General features: G+C 40.6%; 1 protein-coding gene across 2 annotated transcripts in view; it reads left to right on the forward strand.

Annotated features, from left to right (window-relative positions):
• The first annotated feature begins 5418 nt into the window (after nt 1–5418).
• LOC128685528 (transient receptor potential cation channel subfamily A member 1 homolog) overlaps nt 5419–10552 on the forward strand; it is a 52291-nt gene continuing 47157 nt past the window's right edge. For both annotated transcript variants that reach the window (XM_070082423.1, XM_070082432.1), the window contains exon 1: nt 5419–5509. The gene's annotated coding sequence lies outside the window, so the exon portion shown is untranslated. The remainder of the gene's footprint in view (nt 5510–10552) is intronic.

Consider the following 10552-nt stretch of genomic DNA (forward strand, 5'->3'; position numbering starts at 1 on the left):
AGGATTGTGTTTAATTGTAGTGCCAGGAGTAATAAAAGTGTACCTAGTTTGAATGACTGTTTGATGACAGGTCCGTCGTTGACGGAAAAACTGGGAGACATACTATTAAACTTCAGGGTTAAGAATTATGCCTTTACGGCGGACATAAGTAAAGCTTTCCTGAGAGTGGGTCTGCAGGAGGCTGACCGTGATTGCACTAGGTTCTTATGGCCCGAGAATCCTAGTGACCCACTTAGTCCCCTGAAGACTTTTCGCTTCAGGAGTGTATTGTTTGGTGCTACCTCCAGTCCGTTCCTACTCCAGGCAACGATAAATGCACACCTTAAGCGTACGGGTGGTCCACTGAGTGGAGTAATGGGTAAACAATTTTATGTGGACAATTTCCTGGGGGTGACGTCTACTGAAGAGGAACTAATGAGCATATACGCAGGGGCTAATGAAATAATGCAAGGTGCAAATATGCCCCTGAGGGAATGGAACAGTAATTCGTCCAGTTTAAGGGTTCAAATAAATAAAGACAACCCTGGAGTTGAAGTGTCCAAATATAGTAATGTGCTGGGACTGACTTGGGACACAGAGGGAGACTTGTTATCGTTAAAGTCTAATAACTACAGCATGCCCAATAAATTAACCAAGAGAGTCTTACTTGCAGAAGTTTCAAAATGCTTCGATCCACTAGGCTTAGTGTCCCCACTTACCATAAGAGGAAAATTGTTGATACAAGAAGCATGGAAGCTTAAGTGTGCTTGGGATGAAACCCTACCTGAGGAATTTGTTGAAAGGTGGGAAGAACTAATAAGGGAATATGTAAAATTACCAATGTTGGAGTTCCCACGTAATGTGGCCAGTCAAGATGGAGAAAATGTACTCCACATTTTTTGCGATGCTTCGAAATTAGCATATGGGGCAGTCGCTTACCTTCAATGTAATAGTGCCATTTCTCTTGTTATGTCTAAGGCTAAGGTGGCTCCAATCAAATCACGCACCTTACCTCAGTTGGAATTAACGGCCATTTATGTAGGTGTCAAATTAGCCAATTATATAAGAAATAAATTGCGAGAGATAAATATCAGCGACACCGTAATTTGGTCTGATAACGAGGTATCCTTACAATGGATTCGTAATGGTAACAGTAAGATTGTGTATGTACAAAACAGAGTCGCTGAAATCAATCAAATGCAGGAGAAATATAACAGTTTGGGTCAGCATATGTTAACCTTTAATCACATTCCTGGTGACGAGAATTCAGCTGACTTCTTGTCTCAAGGCTTGACTTATGAAAAATTTGTGAGTGCTTTATCCTGGTTTAAAGGGCCAAGTTGGCTGGTGGACAAAATTAACTGGCCGGTGCAAAAGGCACATATTGCTCCTGTCGAAATTACGGTGAGCACCGCTCCGGTCAGTAGTCCCTCCTTAGCCATTGATATGAATAGGTATTCTTCCTTACCTAAGCTGATTTGTGTGACAAGGTTAGTGTTTAAATTTATAAGTAAGATGAATATCTCACATAATTTTCCCCATCTCCTGAAATACTGGCTACAGAGGGTACAAGAAGAAACCTACAGGGATAAGATTAAATTCATGATGGACGGAAAAATTGTGAAAGGCTCAATAATAGAAAAGCTGGGGCTGTATTTAGAGGATGATGCAATTAGGTGCAGAGGCAGGTTACAAAATGCTGAATTGGGGGAATATGCTAAGCACCCTATCTTGCTGCCCAAAACTCATCACCTGACAACCTTGATTGTCTTTAATGCCCATAATAACGTGATGCACGGTGGGGTACAGGATACCTTAGACTGTATTCGGGAAACCTTCTGGATTCCACAAGGACGGCAAAGTGTAAAAAGGGTTATCAAGTCGTGTGTAATATGTCGCCGGGTGGATGCCAGAACCTACATGTACCCAGGTCCTCCACCATTGCCCAAGGAACGCGTGCAGTTGGTAAAACCATTTGATGTGACCGGAGTGAACTATAGTGGGCCAATCATTTTATCAGGTACTTCAGATGGTGTCCCCTTGAAGGTGTATGTATGTCTATTTACTTGTACAGCTACTAGGGCTGTTCATCTAGAAGTGGCTCAGGACTTGTCTGCAGAACAGTTCATACAGCTGTTCCGGAAATTTGCAGCTAGGAGATCCTGTCCAAGATTGATGATCTCAGATAATGCCACCAATTTTGTAGCGGGTGCTCAACACTTGATGGAATTAAATAAGAGTGATGATGTACAGTCTTTGTTGACCCAGCGAGGGTGTGTCTGGAAATTTATTACTCCCAGAGCCCCTTGGCAGGGAGGACTGTACGAAAGAATGATAGGTACAGTGAAAAGATGTCTTCGTAAGGTGCTACACAGGAAGAGAATTGATTTGGAGGAATTCCGGGCAGTGTTGGTGGAGGCAGAGAATCGGGTGAACATTCGCCCTCTGTCATACATGAGCGACACTCCTGACGCGGAGATACTGACTCCCTCTCACCTAATATGTGGACAAAGGTTAGAAGCTGCACCTATCTATAGAGATAATCCTGAGGGAAGTGATGAGGATTACAATAACATGACCGTGTTGAGTGATAAGTTCAAGATGTTAAATAAGGTAATTATTCATTGGTCTGATGTGTGGCGTAAAGAATATCTTCTTACACTACGTGAACACTTTTATGGTGCGCCAGAGGCAGTAAACCGACAGAACATTCAACCAGGTGACATTGTGTTAATTGATACTGAACAACATCGAACATTGTGGCCTCTGGGCAATGTAGTTACATTATACCCAGATGCACAAGGTGTTGTCAGAAACGTCAAAGTGTTGTGTCGTGGTCAGGAAAGTTTGCGTACCATTAATAAATTAATTCCCTTAGAATTAAATGGTGTTCAATCCAGTGCAGATGGAAATCTAAGGGAAAGTGACACGAGTGATATTGAAGACACTGACCGGGTAATGCAAGAAGAAACTGTAGTAAGACCCACTAGGAAAACAGCAGCGCAATCTAGAGAGGGCTGGAATCGTCTCCTGGAGGAAGACGCAATTTAAGTCGTCTAACAACGACTTCCGCCCGGCCGCAGTGTGGAAATTATTTAATTTCCGAAGCTATAGTGTCTAATAAGTGTTTAATGTGCTGATTTGGGTCAAAATGTATTTGCATTTTTAATGAAATCAGCTGGGTTCCCGCTGCGCCTGTGCAGATGTGCAGGGGGGTGGGGGGTCGAGCTGGGGGGGCAGGAGGCGGGAGTGTTTTGAATGTGGTGAGGAGGCTGGGAAAGTATGGAACCACGAAATTGGCATTCACGGCGGCCTAAGGATTAATATAGGCCTCAATTCATAATAGGAAGTGTCGTGACTGTCCCTAGTGAAGAGTGAGGGAACGTGATTTACGGGACCACCGTAAAGGGGTGGTAAAATTAGTGAATAATGTTCGACAGGGTGGCAGGTGCACGGCCATGGTGTGTGTCCAGGGGAAATACCCGTGTGTTAATCCTCGCTCATCGGCCTCAGATCTTAATGGAGTGACCTCTAATTTGTATAATAGTTATGAGACGTTAAATCGTCTTGTGAATGGTAATGTAATCAGTGATAATAACATTGAGTTAAGAGAATGCGGGATGTGAAATAGAGCGCCCTGCTCCGAGTGAACGTGTGACTCTCGTACCGGGGATAATGAAGATTTATGGAATCACGACTTCTAAACCGGGACAAACCGATGGATACCTCGTGCTGCCGGAATGAGAACCGTGTCGGTGTAGCAGGACATCGAAATGAGATGGTGAATGGAGGAAATAAGGAGTATCAATCACCCACAGTTAAGTAACCCTTCTAGTTATAACAGACTCATGCTGGCCAGTTAGGTTATGTTGTAATTGGATAGGTTATGAGTGATCCAGCTACATCAAGTGACCACCAGAGAACATCTGGTAAGTGGTGGGATTATGTACAAATGTTTTTCCATGATGGATGTATCCATGTGTATCCTACCCCCCCCCCCTTCATTCAGCTAAACTAATATAATATATACAGTCCACAATTAATTAGTAGCACCGTACTTGTGGGTGCTATCCAATCCATACTGGTCTCGGATAGATATGGATAAGATTGTGAGGTCGAAGGGACCACCTGTAGTGACCAGAGGTGGTTAAGTTTTCTCACATGTCTACACGGGGTGACTACGGTAAACAATATGGTTGTCTCCCAATGAGATTACTTGTATGTATATAATGTTGAGGTACATACAGATAAGCACCCTAGAAAATTTCCATAATCGGTTAACAGGCCATATGCAACCTTAATGACCCTCGAGCAGTCCTTATAAGATTTAAGGTCAATTACTCAGCCAATCAATAAGAAGCGACACAATAATTTTATCAGATTAACATTATTTTTTACCTCAGATGCAATAATAATCACTTATAAATGCAATGCAACAATAGTCTTGTATACATGAGCAGCAACATTTATACCTTCTATGCAACAAGTCTTGTGTACCGGCGATGCAACAAGAGTCAGGATGAACCAAGGTGAATAAGAACAGTGAAGTTCAAGACGTGATTTCTCACGCTATCCTTGATAATGTGAGAAATCACGAAAGTGCTTAGAATTTCACTATTTTTTTCAGAGGTTTTTACAGTAGTTTTCATAGTTAAAGGTCTCGCTTCACCCGGTGAGTTACACACGGTGAGTGTCTAGGTTCGATTCCCAGCGAGGGTAGAAACATTGGGTGTGTTTCCTTATACCTGTTGTCTATGTTCACCTATCAGTACAATGGGTACCTGGGTGTTAATCAACTAGTGTGGGTCGCATCCTGGGATACTGACCTAATCTGCCCGAAATCCTCAGCATAACAAGTGGCTTTCTATATAGCAGTATGTCGTTGATGTCTGCTAGGCCGGTATACCTTGTACATGTACTTGTGGAAATAGATATTATATATATTTACAAATGTTTTCCCACAGACAACACACACAACGATTATGGCATTCATGGGAAAGCTCTAAACTCGTATGGGTCATACATTGCCTTGGAGCTTGAAGGTGATTAGATAAGACAGAGGAGGAGGAAGATAGCTCTGGTTCCTTGAAATGGAATATTACTTTTACACTCATGCGAGGAGTACCGAACCATACAGAGCATTGGAGGGCAGCTCCAATACCATGGACGAAGAGCTCTTCACTGGCGTCAAGGAACCTCCTTCGAGGGGAAGCTTCATATATAAAAAGATCACATATTGAAACTTGTTTCAACCATATCCATATATATATATATATATATATATATATATATATATATATATATATATATATATATATATATATATATATATATATATATATATTTATATATATATATATAAATAATGCTGATAGTGTTGATTCCTAGCTTTCACATTATCTTTATCAAAGTCTGTTCGTATTTTTTTACATGATAAGAGTTTGCATGGTTATCTTATCAATAGCTGAGCTGTTTGTGTTCTCTCACACACTGTGAATGCCTTCCTCCTTTGAAGAACCTCTTCTTCCAGGTAAGATCTTAGCAATATTCGTCACAACTATCCCTCGTTCAACAGTTTATGTCTGTGAAGTTTCTGGAGTGAACGAAAAAAATTTTTAAAATTGTGTTTAATGCCAACTTGAAGACAAATGGGCAACGTTAGGAATTTTTATTGGCGAAAGGCTTCACCTTCACTGTAGGCTTCATAAGTTAATTAGAAACATCAGCAATGGTAGAAGTCGAAGTAGTCAATCCATCACAAAGCAAAGTGGGTTTTTATGCAACTAATAATACTACGACCAACAGGGACATTTAGCCCGGTTCCGGAGAATAAAGTTAACCTCCCGGCGCCTTAACCCACCTGACCACAATGCTACAAACGTCAGGCACCCAGTGAGTACACTGGATCTACAACTCCTGAAGTGAGGTTATTCGTGGTCGGGAATATAATAGGACAATTTTTATTCGACGACCGTTTGGAATGCTAGTCTCACGAGCAGTACACAGTGTATCCACAGAACTAGTTGTTTCAAGCAACTAGCAATACTGCGACCAGCAAGTGTGAGTGAGCGTGTTAGAACTGAATGGAGATCAACGGTTTTTGGGACCTGACGAACTGTTGGAGTGTCAGCAGGGTAATATTTTAGTAAGGGATTCAGGGAAACAGGTTAGCCGGACTTGAGTCCTGGAGGTGGAAAGTACAACGCCTGCACTTTAAATGAGGGGTTTGGGATATTGGATGTTTGGAGTGACATCTAAACTCGTAAATGAGCGCCTCTGAGAAGACAGTGATCAAATATGAATGCCGATAAATGTGTTGAACGATGATGAAAGCTTTTTCTTTCATTTTGGGTCACCCTGCCTCGGTAGGAAACTGCCGACCTTTATATAATATATATATATATATATATATATATATATATATATATATATATATATATATATATATATATATATATATATATATATATATATATATATATATATATTATATTTATAATATATATATATATATTATATTTATAATATATATATATTATATTTATAATATATATATATTATATTTATAATATATATATATATTATATTTATAATATATATATATTATATTTATAATATATATATATATTATATTTATAATATATATATATTATATTTATAATATATATATATATATATATATATATATATATATATATATATATTTTTTTTTTTTTCCAACAAGTCGGCCGTCTCCCACCGAGGCAGGGTGACCCAAAAAAAAAAGAAAATCCCCAAAAAGAAAATACTTTCATCATCATTCAACACTTTCACCACACTCACACATAATCACTGTTTTTGCAGAGGTGCTCAGAATACAACAGTTTAGAAGCATATACATATAAAGATACACAACATATCCCTCCAAACTGCCAATATCCCAAACCCCTCCTTTAAAGTGCAGGCGTTGTACTTCCCATTTCCAGGACTCAAGTCCGACTATATGAAAATAACCGGTTTCCCTGAATCCCTTCACTAAATATTACCCTGCTCACACTCCAACAGATCGTCAGGTCCCAAGTATCATTCGTCTCCATTCACTCCTATCTAACACGCTCACGCACGCTTGCTGGAAGTCCAAGCCCCTTGCCCACAAAACCTCCTTTACCCCCTCTCTCCAACCCTTTCGAGGACGACCCCTACCTCGCCTTCCTTCCCCTATAGATTTATATGCTTTCCATGTCATTCTACTTTGATCCATTCTCTCTAAATGACCGAACCATCTCAACAACCCCTCTTCTGCCCTCTGACTAATACTTTTATTAACTCCACACCTTTTCCTAATTTCCACACTCCGAATTTTCTGCATAATATTTACACCACACATTGCCTTTAGACAGGACATCTCCACTGCCTCCAACCGTCTCCTCGCTGCTGCATTTACCACCCAAGCTTCACATCCATATAAGAGTGTTGGTACTACTATACTTTCATACATTCCCTTCTTTGCCTCCATAGATAACGTTTTTTGACTCCACATATACCTCAATGCACCACTCACCTTTTTTCCCTCATCAATTCTATGATTAACCTCATCCTTCATAAATCCATCCGCCGACACGTCAACTCCCAAGTATCTGAAAACATTCACTTCTTCCATACTCCTCCTCCCCAATTTGATATCCAATTTTTCTTTATCTAAATCATTTGATAACCTCATCACCTTACTCTTTTCTATGTTCACTTTCAACTTTCTACCTTTACACACATTCCCAAACTCATCCACTAACCTTTGCAATTTTTCTTTAGAATCTCCCATAAGCACAGTATCATCAGCAAAAAGTAACTGTGTTAATTCCCATTTTGTATTTGATTCCCCATAATTTAATCCCACCCCTCTCCCGAACACCCTAGCATTTACTTCTTTTACAACCCCATCTATAAATATATTAAACAACCATGGTGACATTACACATCCCTGTCTAAGACCTACTTTTACCGGGAAGTAGTCTCCCTCTCTTCTACACACCCAAACCTGAGCCTCACCATCCTCATAAAAACTCTTTACAGCATTTAGTAACTTACCACCTATTTCATATACTTGCAACATCTGCCACATTGCTCCCCTATCCACTCTATCATATGCCTTTTCTAAATCCATAAATGCAATAAAAACTTCCCTACCTTTATCTAAATACTGTTCACATATATGCTTCAATGTAAACACTTGATCTACACATCCCCTACCCACTCTGAAACCTCCTTGCTCATCTGCAATCCTACATTCTGTCTTACCTCTAATTCTTTCAATTGTAACCCTACCGTACACTTTTCCTGGTATACTCAAGAAACTTATTCCTCTATAATTTTTACAATCTCTTTTGTCCCCCTTCCCTTTATATAAAGGGACTATACATGCTCTCTGCCAATCCCTAGGTACCTTCCCCTCTTTCATACATTTATTAAACAAAAGTACCAACCACTCCAACACTATATCCCCCCCTGCTTTTAACATTTCTGTCATGATCCCATCAGTTCCAGCTGCTTTACCCCCTTTCATTCTACGTAATGCCTTGCGTACCTCCCCCACACTTACATTCTGCTCTTCTTCACTCCTAAAAGATGGTATACCTCCCTGACCAGTGCATGAAATTACCGCCTCCCTTTCTTCCTCAACATTTAAAAGTTCCTCAAAATATTCTCGCCATCTATCTAATACCTCCCTCTCCCCATCTACTAACTCCCCTACTCTGTTTTTAGCTGAAAAATCCATACTTTCCCTAGGATTTCTTAACCTGTTTAACTCACTCCAAAATTTTTTCTTATTTTCATTAAAATTTATTGACAGTGCCTCTCCCACTCTATCATCTGCTCTCCTTTTGCACTCTCTCACCGCTCTCTTCACCTTTCTTTTACTCTCCATATACTCTGCTTTTCTTATAACACTTCTGCTTTGTAAAAACCTCTCATAAGCTAACTTTTTCTCTTTTATCACACTCTTTACTTCATCATTCCACCAATCACTCCTCTTTCCACCTGCCCCCACCCTCCTATAACCACAAATATATATATATTTATATATATATATTTATAATATATATATATATATATATATATATATATATATATATATATATATATATATATTATGTGTGTGTGTGTATATATATAATTATATTTATATACACACACACAAATAGCCGGGGAACGAGCTCAACATATTTAACCAGCCTCCCGAGACACTAAATGAATGAAAAGAAGTTGGATGTCCTGGTTCTAAGCGAAACGAAGCTGAAGGGTTAGAGAAGTTTCAGTGGGGAGAAATGGGATTGGGTCGGGAGTATCTGAGAGTTAGAGCTAAGGAAGGGATAGCAATAATGTTGAAGGAACAGTTATGGCAGGAGAAGAGGAAAAATAAACTTATAAATTCAAGGATTATGTGGATTAACATAAGGGTCGGATGCAAAATGTGAGTTATAATAAGTATTTATGCACCTGGAGAAGAGAGGAGTGTAGAGGAGAGTGATTTTGAGAGATGCTAAGCAGTGTGTTTAGGAAATTTTGAACCAAGTTAGAAAATAATTGTTGTAGAGGACGTGAATGTTAAAATGGGAGAAACTGTTACAGATCGCGTGGTAAGAATATCTGGGGTGCCAATGATAAATGATAATGGAGGCCTTTCATTGTACATTATATAGAAAGAGGTTTGGTAATAGGATATACATATTGTAAGAAAAAATGATAAATAATTATAAGATATGATATAGGGCATAATGACAGTAGCTTGCTGGACTATGTATTGCTAGATAAAAGGTTCATGGATAGACTTCAGGATGTGCATGTTGATAGAGGGGCAACTGATATCACTTATAGTATTGCCAACGACGAGCTTCATGGAATTGCGTTGAACGGAACGTCAAGGATCTTCATAAAGTTTTGTACGGTGGCAGCATACGAACGAACGGTGTCTCTGTACTAGGAGAAGTGCCTGCCTGTGAATCCTGGGCTGGAGGTACGTTTGAGGGATGCTTCCAGATCCTACACTTGGGTACGGATCCGTAACGTCCACTTTGAGGCGGACGCCGTGGACGTTTGTGAGGCGTTCAGGTGTTATGGCGAGGTGCACACTGCGACGTTGGGAAGGTGGAAGGACGGGCTCTACGCTGGATTGCCTGAAGATTCTTTTACTTTGAGAAAGACGTTGAGGAGGCCCATTCCCTCTTACGTCGTCCTTGAGGAGTTCCGGACACAGGTGTATGTTGCGTACACAGGACAGCAGAGAACGTGTCGCCTGTGTGTCGCTTATGATCACATGGCAGTGGGGTATGGAAGGGCAGCTGCCCTGCATCCGATGGGCTTGGCGACGATGGTGGTGTCGGTGCCTTTGGAGACTTCTCCATCTGCGCCTGTGGCTGGAGAGGGAAGGATGACTTGGGCGGACGAGGCGGCGGGCGTGGAGGAACGTTGTGTGACGTCAGAGGTGTCGGGTGCTCCCTCGGGGGAGGGAGGCGGCTTGGACCTGCAACAGACGCTGTGGCAGGGGTGGTGCCTTGTAACCTCAAGGAGAACTTGGCAATCCCCCTTCAGGAAATGC

This window comes from Cherax quadricarinatus, chromosome 1 (genome assembly GCF_038502225.1).
Source record: "Cherax quadricarinatus isolate ZL_2023a chromosome 1, ASM3850222v1, whole genome shotgun sequence".
NCBI classification, from domain to species: Eukaryota; Metazoa; Arthropoda; class Malacostraca; order Decapoda; family Parastacidae; genus Cherax; species Cherax quadricarinatus.